This window comes from Lactuca serriola, chromosome 7, assembly GCF_051521515.1.
Source record: "Lactuca serriola cultivar US96UC23 chromosome 7, Lser_US96UC23_V15, whole genome shotgun sequence".
Classification (NCBI taxonomy): Eukaryota; Viridiplantae; Streptophyta; class Magnoliopsida; order Asterales; family Asteraceae; genus Lactuca; species Lactuca serriola.
The window spans coordinates 161,654,365-161,671,391 of NC_136414.1; the positions used below are offsets into that span (position 1 = coordinate 161,654,365).

Here is a 17,027-nt window from a genome sequence, read left to right on the forward strand (position 1 = left end):
CACATCTAAAAGTTTCACTTAGCATTCTAAGTTGAAGTCTAGAAATCCTACAAATTCCTAGTTCGCTTAAACTAATGCTCTGATACCAACTATGACATCCCCAAAATCTCGGCCAGAAAAGACCGGTTTCATTTATGCTTTTTAAACATTTTCAGAGTAAATCCTTTTGATTTTAAAAGAGATGCGGAATTTGTTCCCAAACACAAAGTATGATAAAATAATATTTACCAAAGCATTTCATAAAGAAATGTATTTTCATTATATAACCAAAACTCGGGATGTCATGTTCCGATACAGACCATAAAGCATAAAAGATAACATTACAAGTCATTCAACAAATATATACATATACAGACTTGTAAACAAAACAACTTGATGATTATCCATCTTATGCCCTCGCGCCACTTCCTGTAATACAAAGAAACTGAGTGGGTCAGGCTTGGGAGCCTGGTGAGCATATAGGGTTTTCAACCCACAATAAATAATTATATTAATTTTCATCAACCGACAATAACCCAATTACCCATTCCCGTTATTCTCACTTTATGTCCCTAAAATAACTAACACAAGGGACCTAGTCTAAGAATATTTCATCGGGACGACAACACATGCTTCGGGGGTTCCTCAGCAATATAAGTCAAATAAGGCAACCATGAGGGGGATGGAGCACAGCGAATGAACACCCAAGTTCATTAACACCTACAGGTGGCGAGCCTGCTAGTGTTCCACAAGACTGTCTAGAAAAGTCCGTGGTCGTCATCTAAACTCCGCTAAATGACTGAATCAAAACAACATCGAGGCCTCTCATCTGTTTATTACACACCAACTACTACCCATGTTCTACCCAACATATTAGTAGATAAAAATATACATTTTTCTACATAGTTTAAAACCTGTATAGCATGCGCAATCAATACATTTTCCACATCACAGATGAGGCACACACACATAACACGTATTTCATAGAGAAATAAGTAGATCTATAAGATAGAAGAAAGTGAATATACATTCACACACATAACAACAAAATATATACACATAGCTCATATTTCGTATAAAATACTTCATAATAATGTGTTGGAATGAAAGTAACTACACACTCACGTGATCAGAAGATGATCGGACAGCACTATGGCTTATAGAAGTAGTGTTTCTCCGTAGATCTGGAAGCTCTTCACAAAATTCGGGCTCCTCGCGGGCAGGGCTTCGGCTCGGGAATAACGCTCTTCGGGATCCTCGGGACTTCGGATCTTGCTTCGGGGCTCAGGAATGATACCGGGGCTTCGGGGTATCAATGGCACGCAAATCGAGGCAAAAGCTAGAGAGAGAATAAGAAAATGGCCAAAAGAAATCGGCAGCCTCGCATTCCCCTTTTATAGGCGCTAAACTTCGCATTACGTTGGGCGTAATGCTTCGGTACGTTGGGCGTACTCCGGATAGGGCTCCACGTGGCGAGGTTTCGGTGGTGAATCGTGGCTCGTTCTCGGACCGCATATGACCGAGGTATGTTGGGCGTACAGAAGGCTACGCTGGGCGTACCCTTCGGATCAAGTTGATGACTCCTCGGATATTATCCGATTTAAGATGAAATAAATAAATATTAATTATTTAATAAAATTCAAAAATTCATATCTTCTTCATACGAACTCCGTTTTCAACGTTCTTTATATCCACGCGTAGGTGAGACTATGCTCTACAATTTTCATTTAGACTCCGTCGGCTAATTTTGAGTTTATTATTATTATATATTTTTTGTAGGCCGGGACAGGAAAACTTCGTTATAAATTCATAAGTTCTTCGTCCGACATCCGTTCTCGCCTAACTTTTCATCGTTTCGCTACTAGCAATGAGATCTTCGATTCTCATTTAGATTGTTTTGGCTAAAAACCGCTCGATCTCAAATCGAGTATTCGGGCTGCATACTGCCAAGTCGAAACTTCAGAAAATCATAACTTCCTCATACGAAGTCAGATTTGGGCGGTCTTTTTATGCATGCTCTCGGTTTAACGAACTCTACGACTTTCATTTAGATCACTAAGGCTAAATATCGCTCTATCTTAAATTCATATTTTACGTCATTCGGCTTCGTACCGGTTCTGTCGCGAAACTTCGACAGGTCATAACTTCTTCGTTATAACTCGGATTTTGGCATTCCTTATATCTTCGGAATCCTTGATTCGACCACTACAAGTTTATGTAAAGATATCGGGCTTATCTCACACTTTAATTTTTGATGCTCATTTTATTCTTAATTCATTAAATTATAATAATTAAGAAAATAAACACATAATTCACATAATTCACAAATAATACATTTTTATTATTTCAAATTGGGTTACAAAGGTTAACCTAGACTATTACATTGCTAAAAATGGCAAGCCCAGAAACACAGGCGTTACATACTGAGGGCTCAGTAGCATTCCAGATACGATCTGAGGACATGGTTAGTGTTCTAGACTCGTACTGAGGGCTTGAGTGTATTCGAGCAATCCAGATATGAGTTAAGGGCTGGGTAGGGCATGCTAGACTCATATTGTGGGCTCATGGGTAATCCAATCTTTTATCCGTGGCCTAGTATATGTTGTTATTTGTATATGTTATCTGTTTGTGTGTTGGTACTTTTGAGAAACTCACTAAGATTTGTGCTTACAGTTTTTTGGTTATGGTTTTAGGTACTTCAGCGGATCTTGTCAGGGTGAAGGCATGATCGTACACATCCTTGTGTTTTTAGACTTATGATTTATGGGATACTCTGATAATAACATAGTTTTACAAACTATGTTGAGAACGATTCTGATTTTAAATAATGTTTTGGAAATAATGCGTTTTGTAAACACTTCTATAGAAAAAGGGTTGTTTTGAAAAGTTTAAAGTTTATGAAATTTTATGCATGTTACAAGTTGGTATCAGAGCCTTGGTTTAAGTGAATTGGAGGAAACCTCATGTGAATCCAGTCTCGAATTAATCAAAAAGGTTTTTAGAACAAGTTTCAAATGGTTTTAAAAATAATCAAGGAAGATGTGATGTGTACGATTAGCCGCAGCTAGTAAGTTGACCCCAAACTATCACACATTACTCGAGATTATGTTATGATATGTTAAAACAACATGCTAGTAATAGGCTAGGGATCTTCAGGAATTGCATGATAGAATTGCCTAATTATGTGATGCCTTAGTTCCTAAAGAGTTCCCTTGTTTGGCTGTTATGTGACTCTTTCGCGTGTGAACTGGATATTGAGTGGATACGTTAAGTCAAAAACTACATGATTTAAAGGATCTTAGGCTGACAGGTTGGGTTCTACTGCGCAGCTCTCGTCTGAGTCTAACCGTTGTGGGATCGAATATTTTTGCCTAACATTGTTTAAATTGTGGGGAATGTGATTGTATTCATGCGATAGTCATCTGGCACCAATGGAGGGTCGTGTGGCAAATAGTGGTATAGTGAGTTGTATGGGGTCAGCCGACCAATCGCGTATTTGGATGAAGAGGTGGTGGTTTCTTAAAATGGGGTCAGTTCTTAGCAGGTCAGTGCGAGGAATGATCAGATACTCTTGAGAGAGTGAGAACAGGGCGAAGGTACACCCGTGGTTTTGGGAATTGAGATCGAGGATTTCATAAGAGGATCTGTCAGATTTTGTTGCATTTTAGTGCCATTCAGCTCCTCTGCACGAATGTTGATTGCTTTGTGCTTTGTGGAACTCATTAGTGATGTGAGTTACCCACTAATTGAATATATCAAGTCGCATGTGAAAAAGGTTGAATAATCTTATAGTGACGGATTTTACTCTACTACGCAACTCTCGTCTGAGTCCAACCGTCGTAGGGATGAGTCTATTACTTGAAGTATTATCTGAGCTTTGTTGCATGTGATTATATTCATGGAATGGCTAATTGACATTGCGAGAAGTTCTTCAACAGCCGGTGGCAGAGAAGTGTTGAACCCTATGATAGCCTAGGGAGTATTTTAGTGCAGTTATTCCGTTGTGGGAAGGTTTCAGGGGTATTTGTGACTAGGTCTTAGAGGACCTGAGATAATTCTTGAGGAAAGCATGGATAAGTGTGGAAGGTAGTATTGGGCCCGTACTAATGGAAGCATAAGATCGATACTCAAATCAAGAGAGGTTTCCGGAATTCTAAGGACTGGTTGGGGAAGATAGCATGGTTGGATACCATGGTTCGAGGGAGTTTTTCTGTATCTGTCGATCTTTTGGATTGGGTTGCTCAGGCGAGGATAAGTTTTGTTTTGTTCAGGCCCCAATGGCGATGATGATGTGCGTTAAGTGGTTCAGACCCGAATGAGTATGTTGGTTGGAGGTCTCGGAAGTTTGGATAGAGGTCGTGCATCGGGCCTCGAGACACAGGGAGGAAGCGGTTGATATGATCGGTTTGGAAATTGCATCTGGGATTTAAGTGGCAGATTGTCGGATTAGATTGTTGTTATATGTGGCAAGGATCTTGGCCTTCAGATTTTTGAGTTCGAAGGTGTGGGCATGCTTGTGACCTCATTAGTTAGGTTGGATTCTGTAACATCCCAAAATTCAAAACCAAAAATTTCATTTTTTATATAACGATTCATAATGCAATTTATAAGAAAACATCATCAAGTTAATTCATTTCATTAAAACCATAGATCACATGTCTCAAAACCATATCCTGAAATAGTAATAATGTCAGAGTACAAATCACAAGAATCTCATGTGCGGAAAATCATGTGTGTGATGTATTGCTACCGTACTAGCTCCTTTCCCTTCAAAGAAGAAGGACCTGAAAGAAAAACTGAAAATCATAAGCACAAAGCTTAGTGAGTTCCCCCCATCATACCACATACCATATAATCACATAATGCCTAGCATATATGGGTGTTGGCCTCCCCTTCGGTATCTTTCAACCGGTAACTGCCTAGCAGATCTGGGTGCTAGCCTCCCCTTCAGTCTCTTTTAACCGGTAACCGGGGACTATTTCACCCCTACCACTACCACATAATAACATAGCATACTAGCACATAAAGCATATCAGATAGTGGCATACTAGAGAATTATCACAAAGACAATCATATCATCTATAATTACCTACTAGTGGGTCAGCATTAGTGCCTTAGACCCACTCCTACTGGAAGGTAACTCACCTTAATGTCGTGAAGTAGCTGAACTGTCCTCAGTGCTGGGATTAACTCCTCTCAAAATCCTACACCTAACAATCTCCTTTAATTACCCTCTCATACCCATAAACCCTATAAGGGTCATCTCTGGGAAAAGTCAAAATCAAGTCAACACCCTGGTCAAAGTCAACCTTTGGTCAAAGTCAAAGTCAAAGTCAACCTTTGGTCAAAGTCAACCGCTGGTTGACTTAACTCACCGAGTTGTTCCATCAACTTGTTGGGTTCCATGATTCATAGAATCTCGAACTCTCGATCTAACTCATCGAGTTACCCTCTAACTCGTCGAGTTCTTCCTTATGATAGTATCAGGACTTTTCATTTGAACTCGTCGAGTTCTCCATCATACAGAGTCGGGGTATTTCACTCACAACTCTCCGAGTTCATCCTTGAACTCATCGAGTTCCCCTTCATATCATTTGGTACATTTTGCTCTCAACTCGCCGACTTCATCCTTGGACTCGTCGAGTTCTTTGATCCTTAAGTCCATAAACACGTCCAACTAGCCGAGTCCTCTTTCAGACTCAACAAGTTTGTTCAATAACAGAAAAGGTTGGGGAACCACGACCCAGCTCGCCGAGTCCTATGAACGACTTTTCGAGTCCCCCAAAGTCTAATTCCATACAGTCGATTTTAGTTGGGCTTAATGCATCCAAAACATAGATCTGACCTCCTAGGGTCTATATAACATGTAAAGCTACAAACTTTACGTTCATGCATGGGCTATTTAGCTCAAATATCCCTAAAAGTGTTTTATATGATGCATGGGACTCCCATGGCCATAAAGTTGGCACCTTTATGCCATGGAGTCCCTCAAAGGCTCTGGATCTGAAGTCTTAGCCCTAAACATGCTTGCATCCATGAATGGTTCCAAAAATGCTTCCTTAAAGCCATAAACTACTCCATGAAGGGATCTAATAGATGAATAGACAAGGTATAGACTTTATACCTCATATGAGCTGGATATGCATCACAAACTCTGGATCTACATGCCTCCTCTTGAATCCCCAAGCTTTCCTCTTCCTTCTCAAGCTTCAAATCGCCAAGAACACACAAAAAAGGGTCAAGAACACTCAAAATGGATTAGGGTTTCGTGAATAAGGCTTGGAGGTGATGGAGGATGTAGTTGAGGTCAGTTAAGGCGTTTAAATAGGGTGTAAACCCTAAAAATCAAGGTTTCACCCTCACAGCCCTACTCGTCGAGTCGAGGCCTCTCGACTCATCGAGTAGACTTCAAGTCCCGTGTCTAATCATTCATTCCTACTCGTCGAGTCTGGGGCCTCCAACTCGTCGAGTCCATTTGCAAAAATGAATAACTCTTTATTAAAATACATACCAAGAACCGAGCGTTACAGATTCTCAGCTTGAGGTCTATTGGTCGTGGTGGTTGGCGACAGTATGTTAGCGCCAGTGTGCGCAAATGGTTTGATGTGGCACGAGTACCTTAGCGATGTGAGCAAGGGCCGTATTCTTGGGAGATGGGAAATCCAGGTGTCGGATTGTCGTTTGGGTTGCAAGAAAGGGGTGTATGTTTGGATCATAACTCGGTAGTTGCCTATGCTTTGTAAGTGGTTATTATTGGAAATTCAGAGGTTTCATGCTGAAATTCAGGTTTCCTTGGGGTTCGTTTGATCCGTATCTGGACGACCATTTTGCTGATAATATTTATTCCATGGTCAGGTATTGTTGTACTTGGCTAGACTGGTTTGGTTATGTTTTTCACCATCAGTGGGTGGTGGTTCGAGTTCTAAGTGGGGGAGAATTGGGATTATCAGTTTGAGTGTCAGTCATTTAGGAAATTTCCAGTTTTTTGTTCGGATTACTGCTATCAAATTTTTTGGGCAGATGTTAATCAGTGAACCCTTTCTAGAAGCAGGTATGTTCAGCTCCAGGTGGGTTTGTGGTCCTCTGGTTTAGGTATCAAGGTGTTCTAGACCATTGGTCATTGTGTTCGTCATTCAGCGGGAATTCTCCAAAGGATTCAAGTGGTGACAGTTAAAGATCAAGGCATGTGTCTCCTACACTCCAGTGCAGTATGTTATGTTCCCTTGGTCCCTGGGTATGTTTACCCTCAACGGTGAAGTGGAATTCTGATTCGTAGCAGCCTCAGATTTTGGTAACTTACAGGATCATCTTGGAGGTCTTCTCAAGCTAGTGGTGTAGTAATGGAATCCGTTCAGTCTCAAACAAGTATGGGGTCTTGTTTGACCGATCATGAGGATGTTTTATGTTTTGATTAAGGTGGCCTTTCAATTATCTATGGTGTTTATGTTCTCTTCGGATGAGAGTATGGGTTTCTTAAGTATGTGTATGGGGGTTCTCCTTGTAAGCTGGGCAAGAAGGTGTTGGAGCACTTGGCTCAAATTATGTGCATGGTCCTTTTTGGGTTATAGTCTTCGAATTGGACCAAGAGTGCGACCGTTATCTTGCTCTTGAGTCGTGTGCGACTATGTTTCGTAAGGTATTGCTTGGTAGCTATTTTGTGGTGCTTAGTTGGCATTGTAAGGGAGTTGATTAGGTCCCTTCAAGTTAATGGAATGAGGTGGGTATCTTCAGGCTCGAAGTGTTGGGCGAATGATGTGATGATCACAGTGTCAGTAGGTTATCGGGACCATTCCAGACATAGGCTGGGGGCCAGGGAGGGCATACAAGACTCATGTTGTGGGATCAGAGGCAATCCAAACCTATGTTGAGTACCTTGTAAGGGTATTCCATCCATAGGTTGTGGGCCAAATGATCATGATGGTTCATTTCTTCTGCTTGTAGTACTTTCGGTGTTGACACGTTGATGGGGATCGGGCGAGTTGTAAATATGTTGGTTGGATAAGGGAAGTAGTAAGGATCAAGGGAAGTATCAGTCAGGTATTAGAAAGTCTCGGCCGGTTTTATGCATTATAATTCCAGTTTTTCGCAAAGTGTTGTTAGATTTGTGATTCTTAAGTTGGAAATTGCTTATGCAGACGTAAGTCATAAAGTTCTTGGTGATTGTCTCGATGGATGCCCAGGTGGGGGTGCATCGGAGCCGGTAAGGGTTTGATGTATCGCAGAAGTTCATGATTTGATCTTCGTTGCTCGTCGAAGCAGTGGTTGGTAACGGCATAGCAGAGAGTCAAGGGTTGTTAAGATTTTGGTTCATCATACGGTTTGGTTTTGGTTTAAGTTCACGGTCGGTGTGTTTCTAGGATCATTTTGCATGGTTCTAGTAGTGCCCTAGGTAGGGACTGGGGTTAGATTCAAATGGATATTCATCAGTTTTAGGGAAGGTTCCGTGAGGAGGTATCATGGGTAGCCATTTTCGAGCAGGCTTTTGGTGGAAACTGGGAATCGCAAGTGGGTCCATGAAAAGTCTGTATCCAGAACGGAGGAGTTAAGAAATCTGCATGTAAAGGGATTAGTTAGAGGGTTCATAATTTAGCTTATGTGTATGAGCTCCAGGATGGTTCCACCTTGTGAATGAAGGGAAAGTGATGAGGATTCGGGATCTAAGCAGCAGTGTATCAGCCCGATAGTTGAGGAAGTATGTATCTTGTACCTCATTGTTTTATGGAATTGTTTTCATCAAAGGTTGAATAGATTGTTCGATGGATAAGTGTCATGGTTTTAGCAATTGGTTCAGTTTGGGAGGCCTATCAGGGAGTCAGACCAATTCGATACCCAAGTTCGGATATATAAGGCTGGTTCTTTGCATGGGATTATGGGTTGTTCTTCTTCAGGTTGACAATTTATGTTTGGGTTTGATTGTTTTGGGAAGGTCATTGTATGCACAGAATTTACAGTTGCGCTTCTCATGATGTTGGTATGATCCGAGTGTTTGAAAGGAACGATTTCGAGGACGAAATCTAATTTAAGTGGGGGAGAATTGTAACATCCCGACTTCTAGGTATAAGAATTATTTTTTGAATGATTTTCCAATCGAACTTGACGAGTTGGGTAGCCTCAATCTTGGCGTGTTGAGGAATGTTTTGGCCATGGGATTTAATGAAGCAACTCGGTGAGTTTGCAGCTAGGAAGGAAACCCTAATTTTTAGGGTGTTGCACCCTATTTAAAGGCCATAAGTCCCTTGGTTGGCCTCCTAACCAGCCTCCTCTATCCAGAAACACTAAATTCGAGTATCATCTTCCATATTTGAGTGTGTAAGCTTGTGGAGAGCTTTGATTATTGATTTTTGGTACTCTTTTGAAGGAGCCTTGAAGTGAAGGTTTCTAGCTTGGTGGAAAGGCTTTAGATCCAAAACTTCCCCACATATTGCAGTCTCTTTGAGGTATAAAGCTTGTACCTTGCTTCTTTATTGATTATATCTCTTCTTTTGGGGTTTTATCTTGATTATTGGATTCTTTGACGGATTGTCCAAGGATTTGAGCATTTCATGGGTTCTCATTCTAGAACTGGCCATTGTGTGGCCTCATTTAGCTTAAAGTTGAAAACTTTATGAGGATTTTGGTGTCATGCATGCATTAAGTCAATTATTATGTCCATTTTAAGCTTACGAGCTTCATTTAGACATGCATGAACGTAAAGTTGGCAACTTTACATGGTTTTCTGGCTCAAGGAAGTCAGATCTATGTTTTGCGGTCATATTATTGTGGATTAAGTGCTTATTTTATTAGGTTGTTGGGTTTTGAGCGGACTCGACGAGTTTTATTGATAAACTCAGCGAGTTGGATCGGTTTTCCCGAGTTTGTAGTTAAATGGAAAAACACGGCGAGTTGAAGGAACAACTCGACGAGTTGGGTGAACTCGGGTCGTTAACCTTGACTTTTTGACTTTTGTCTTTGACCAACTTATCCTAAGGGGGTACTTGAGGAAACCTGAATTTTAATAAAGTAAATTATGGGCTTAGGATAAGACTCATATGAGGTTAGGCCCAATTTGGAAAATTGGGCCACTAGTGGGCCTTTGTGGATCTTTTGGTTAATGGAATTTGACCTCAGTTTTGGTTCATGTTGGGTCAGGGGTAAAATTTTCATTTTACCCAAGTATGGATGGTGGGCCTTAGAATGAAACCCAATTGCTAATTGGGTGTTATTTGATCTGATAGATCGAAGGTGTCATCGAGGCAGTAACTAAGGATTCTTGCAGTGAACTTCAGTATTCGAGGTGAGTTTTCCTCATTGTACTTTCGGGTCGAAGGCACCAAGGCATGCCCTTTGGTTTGATAACCCGATATTGTTGATATGCTTTGTATGGAATAGATATTCATGAGTATGCTAGTTATCGATATGCTAGTCTGGTAGATTTCTAGGACTACCTGTGATAATGTTTGTTTATTTGTATGTGTTATTATATATTATATGTCGACATATTATGTGGGTTGGGTTGAGGTTGTACTGCTTTGTGATGTAGCCAAAAAACCTTGGAGTATGCCAAATATGAGCTAAGGTCCAGGGAGGGCATACCAGACTCATACTGAGAACTCATGAGCATTCCAGATATGAGCTGAGGACCCGGTCGGTATGCCAAACTCGTACCGAGGGCTTGAGAGTATTCGAGCAATCCAGATATGAGCTGAAGGTCGGGTAGGGCATGACCTACTCATATTGTGGGCTCATGGGTAATCCAATCTTTTAGCTGTGGACCCAGTATATGATGTTATTTGTATATGTTATCCTTTTGTGTGTTGGTACTTTGGGGAAACTTACTAAGCTTTGTGCTTACGATTTTTGGTTATGGTTTCAGGTACTTCAGCAGATCTTTTCAGGGTGAAGGCGTGTCCGTACACATCCTCGTGTCTTTGGACTTATGATTTCTGAGATACTCTGATAATAACAAAGTTTTGAAAACTATGTTGAGAACGATTCTGATTTTAAATAATGTTTTGAAAATAATGGGTTTTGTAAACACTTCTATAGAAAAAGGGTGTTTTGAAAAGTTTAAATTTTATTAATTTTTGTGGATGTTACACTAACTAAATTGGGATTTATAAAAGGTTTAGTTACTTTATAGTATCATAGTTCTAGAGGTTATGTCCTATCAAACCCGTTCGGCTAACGACCCAAGGGATCGGTGGGTGAGAGTGGACACCCATTCAACGATCATTTTATAGTACGTTATCCTTATACCCCCTTGAGAGTATGGTTTCGTGAATGAGGCCTACTATTTATTTGGCAAACTTGTCTTATCCATATAATATATTAAACATTTAATCATATATACTATAAGGTGTATTTTAAAACCTTTCAAAAAATAAAAGGTTTAAATATTAATTATCTAAATTAATCATATAATTAATTAATCATTTTAAACTTATTTATAATTATATTTTAATTAATCTTATAATTAAATTTATTATTAAATCCATAGGGGATAATTCAATTTTAATTAATCAAATAATTAAACAATTATCGAGTAATGATATCTCCTAATATTTAGTGATTTTATTTAATCATCTAAAGCACGAAAAATCAGATTCTAACTAATTTCTAAGCAGCTAATTACCAAATAACAATGACATAAATTAAATTAGGCAATAAATCCTGAAATTCTGAATTTGCACTGAGTTCACATCGTGACAGATACATGTCACGCCATGAGCTCAGTCTGACAGAAAAAGGTTTTTTTTTTTGTTCAATTAAATTATTGTGCAATCAATGTTAGAAAAGCCTAAGCTATGATATCACTGATGGGTTTATTAAGTTATAACAAAAAACTGCTCAAGCGGAAAATCACTTAACAATTAAGATTGGGCACATGCAACCTAATAAGGATCTATGTATTCACATTAAAGCAACATACTATGAACCAACAAATCTAGCATAAAACCTAGCAAATTTCAAAATCTAGAAATTAAGGTTAAGAGTTTATATACCACAAACTTGTTATAGCAAACAATTTTACTTGATTCCTTCCTTTGTTGAGCTTGGAAAGCTAGCACGAAAATGATGATGCCTCTAATGGCTCACACTCAGCCCTAGAAGTAGAAGACATGAGGAGAAAGGAGAAAGGTGCATGATTTCGTTCACCCCTTCAAGGGAGTAGGAACAATGAAAATAATGACCCAATGGGTCATATTTATAATTGCCAAGAAACCCTAGAAGCCCTAAACTTAAACATATAATAATATATTTCAAATTAGGCAGTTATCTAGTTTCTTAGTTATCACTAGGAGGCTTCTAGAAACCCTCATAGGGTCCTCAAAACCGTCCATATGATGGAGGTTTCTAGATCCTCTGATTTGCTCAACTATTGAACAATTATAGTTTTACCCGTGCACCTTTAATTAATTCCAGTTAACCGAAAATTAATTTCAGATTAATAATTAATCAATTGCTATTTATTTTACATTAATTTATTAATCACCTAAATTAACAAATCAGTTATTTAACAATTGATCTCATATTAATTTATTAATCACATAATAAATTAAGAAATAAATTATATATTTTCAATTAATATAGTAACCATAATATATTAAGAAATCATTTATTACAGTTTATTAATCATATAATATATATATATATATATATATATATATATATATATATATATATATATATACATATCTTATAAAGCTAGCATTTTTCCTTGAACCTCATGCATTTGAAACTCCTATGCATTTTTCCTTTCACCACATTCATTTGAAACTCCCATGACTTTTCAATTTCTTTCTAATAATAATTATAATTTGTTAATAAGGTTAAATAAATATTAAACCTAAAGTGTAATCATATATAAACTAATTTTCAATATTAAAATAATATCTTTACTTCTACTTATAAAGTTATGTTTTTTAACTTTTAATATATTATACTTAATTTATTAGTTTTAATATATTGTTGGATGTAAACCATTATCATTTTACAGATACAATTTTGGAGCAATTTGTATCAAATACTTAAATTATTAATTTAAATTTAACATTTCAGGGTTAACTTAAATATAAATTTTATTTTACCTTAAACAACCCAAAAGAATATTTTGTAAATAATTAAAAGTGATAAATTGTAGTGTCTTTCTAATAATGATTATAAGTTGGTTAAGAAGGTTAAATAAATATCAAACCTAACGTGTAATCATAAATAAACTAAATTTCAATTTTAAAATAATATATTTATTTCTACTTATAAAGTTATGTATTTAACTTTTAACATATTATACTTAACTTATTAGATTTAAAATATTGTTGTATGTAAACCATCAGCAGTTTAAAGCTATAACTTTTGAAGAGTTTGGACAAAAATACTTAAATTGTTAATTTAAATAAAACATTACGGTGTCAACTTAAATATAAATTTCATTTCCACTTAAAAAAACCAAAAAATATTTTATAAATAGTTAAAAGTGATAAATTGTAGTGATAAATGCAAAAACTAAACTGTAATCTCAATTTAACTAAAATATTTCCTAAATAGATTTTTATAATCGTTAAAAGTTTTCAAATAAATAGTTTAAAATAAGTTACAGTAACAATAGTTAAAAATAACTATATATAAATGATTATATTGTTACATTTAAAATCAAAAAACAATGTTTGATGTTTTGAATAATTATAATGATAGAAATTAAAACATTAACCAAATAAATTTAAAAAAATTAATTAACAATAATAACAACTACAAATAACATTAAACCATATATTATACTTAATTTTATTCACGTGTAATTTGCTGGTAGAAATCATTCAAACTATTGAGATAATGCAGTTATAATAGATTTGTTTATATTAAGTTAGTATACGAATTATGATATCAAATTTAATAACAACATTATTGTTATATTTTAAAAAAAAAACATATATTTGTAAAGACTTCAACTATATAGGTGTTTTTCGCGCAACGCGCGAGCATTCCCCTAGTAAACTAATAAACATATCATCTCTCTCTAAATGTCATTCTTACAAAGTTCTAGTTATCAAGGCAACCCAAAAGGGATTTTGATAATCTCTCTCTCCCTCTCTCTCTCTCTCTCTCTCTCTCTCTATATATATATATATATATATATATATATATATATATATATATATATATATATAATCAAACTTTTAAATTTATAAAAATGATTTTATCGCAGCTAAACTATAACACACTAAGAAGAGTGTATTAATCGTATAGCAGTATAGTTTAGGTAACACCAGGTGTCCAACACAAGTGGAACATGAATGATTTAGATCAAAATTTTCAAGCATTAATTAAACTATGAACAGTAAAGTAAAAGAGATTTTTTTTAATTCAATTAAACTAAACTAGATGCAAAAAAAATACAATAAAATAAAATAAATCTAAAAAATTAGATTTAGAGACAAATAATATAAAGATGTTTTCACATAGATTCGATTACGCGTTTCAGTTATGATGGATTTCATTAGAGTGCAATGGATATTTGTAATATTCACTGATTCCTATCTTAGTCAGTTATTTTGGTGTGATTAACTAACATTATAATTATTAAAACAACTAACACAATGCTCATACAACTAAATATCCAAACAGTTATTATTAAGTTCGTATTATGAGAGATTTAATCTAATAATTTACTCCAATGGTCATGAAAGTTAACTATTTGCTTAGAATGGTGATCTAAAGTAGTCTTACATGTTCGTTTATAATTCTATCATCTAACCTTAGGATTTGGTTCATCACTAGCCCTAACAATTTATTGTTCTTAAATTAGTTAAGATTCAAGTTCATATAATCAAATTGGTCATCTAGATTTCACAAACTCAACTATAGGTAATAACAATTAAAACTCAAATTCATAACGATTTACGATAAAAAAAACATGATAAATTAAATAAAACAAATAATCTAATTGAAGTAATCACGCCAAATCTATAAGTGTACATCTACTCTAGTGAAAGCAAAAAGTTTTACCCCTTAACCAGTTGATAAAAGTAGAAAGAATAAATTAAAAAAAATGAATTGTTAAAAACGATCATATAACAACCTGAAGTAAAGTCCTAATGTTCCTACCTTTCGATTCTTCGTGTTTGCTCCAAAGTGCATATCCAACCTTCAAAATCGAACCAAAAGGATATATGAACATTGAGAATAACATCTAATTCCTTGGGCAAAGAACCTTCGTTGTATAGAGAATTGTGGCAAACAATTTGTGTATTTATAGAAACACCGAATTCACGTCGTGCAAAGCTTATTGCCGCGTCGCAAGTCGCATGTACCCGTGTTTTTATCGAATTCTCCAGTCGGCTAGCGTCACGAATGTAAAATGTCAGCGACACAAAGGTCGTATATTTGGCAATTTTTGAATCTTATCCTTATCAACGTTATTCTTATCCCAATTTTTTCTTCTTGTTCATGAGATACGAATTAATTGGTATTTATCCAATACAAAGCATTTTAAATATTTTTTTTCTGTAAATATACCATTTAAGCTCATATATATATATATATATATATATATATATATATATATATATATATATATATATATATATATATATATATATATATATATATATATATATATATATATATATATATATATATATATATATACTAGGTGTGATACCCGTATGTTATACGGGTTTGATAAAAAAACTTTATACGAAAGTTTAAATAAAATTTTATTTAAATTTGAAATTTTAGATTTGAAATTTAAAATTTAAAAATTGAATTTAAAAGGAAACATATTAAATACTATATGAATACTAATATTATAATTTATTGGTTATCTTCAATTAAGTCAATTATTAATTGAGATGTAAATATAATGTGTTAATTAAGAAAAAATAAAAAAAATAAAAAAATGACAAATGGAAAAAACAATTAATCAAAAATACTAAAAAATGACATGTGTCCAAATTAATGAGAGTATGTGTTAAAATTATTTTCATTTATTAGGGAGGATATATATATATATATATATATATATATATATATATATATATATATATATATATATATATATATATATATATATATATATATGAGAGAGAGAGAGAGGTGTGCATAACGTGCAATATGATCAACTTCCCACTGAGATATGCTCATGTTAATGCATTTTGTATATATAATCAAATATATGATATTTGTGGTTGTAAGTTTTAAAATTTAATTATATACTATTTGTTTTTAATGTCAAAAAGAACATATAATATGTAGCCGGGCATATATTAATTAGCCAATTGAGCCGAGTGATAATTTATTTTAAACCAACTCAATTATTTAGCTAGGAAAAAGTTAGGAAACGAAAAGTTTACATGGCGAAGCGAGAACTAATTTTGTGACCGAAAAAACCAATTGATTAATTTTTGGAATTTAAAAGCAAACAAATTAAAGAATTGTTCGCAATATATACAAAAATGAAACTCTTTTAATTTTATTCAAATCAAAACTCATAAATTACACGAACGGTTGATGGTTTCAATCTTTCTCAACAAACTGCACATAAGACGGTTGAGTATTGTACCACACTACTGCACTGTTAACGTCACCATATTATTTTCTCATCACCTTACAAAACTGGTAGTTGTCATACCACACTTTATCATATTTTTATTTTTTTTCTTTGTTTTAATTGAATATAATGTAATTTAATAAAATTTAATTATATAAAATTAATAAAAAGAAAAATGCTTCATTAATTTAATTTAAAACAATTACATAGCTAATAAACAACAATTAAATAAAAACACTACATATAAAACGGCAATTAAATTAAAACACTATTTGTAATATATATTTTTCATGATGTCCCTGCCCTCAAAACCATATCAAGCTCGGTTCGGGTGAGAAGATCGAAGGGTTTTGTTAAAAATTTCATATCACATCTTTGCTTCTTCTCTCGTGGCCGGGTATCGGTTTGGGATCGGGTTGAGTTTCCTGTACAAATTCGACTTTCGATCAGGAACGTATTCTGGCAGGGAGGAACTTTTTTGAAACATGGTTGGGCTAAGAGGTTGCATCGTGTAATATTGTTG

At 35.2% G+C, this 17,027-nt stretch overlaps 1 long non-coding RNA gene across 1 annotated transcript; it reads right to left on the bottom strand.

Moving 5' to 3' along the window:
• Positions 1–4,582: 4,582 nt before the first annotated feature.
• LOC145063304 (uncharacterized) lies at positions 4,583–15,426 on the bottom strand. Its single transcript, XR_013687914.1, has 2 exons — positions 15,061–15,426; positions 4,583–4,763 (listed from the first exon to the last, which is right to left on the bottom strand). It is a non-coding gene; the product is annotated as an uncharacterized LOC145063304 (long non-coding RNA).
• Positions 15,427–17,027: the final 1,601 nt, after the last annotated feature.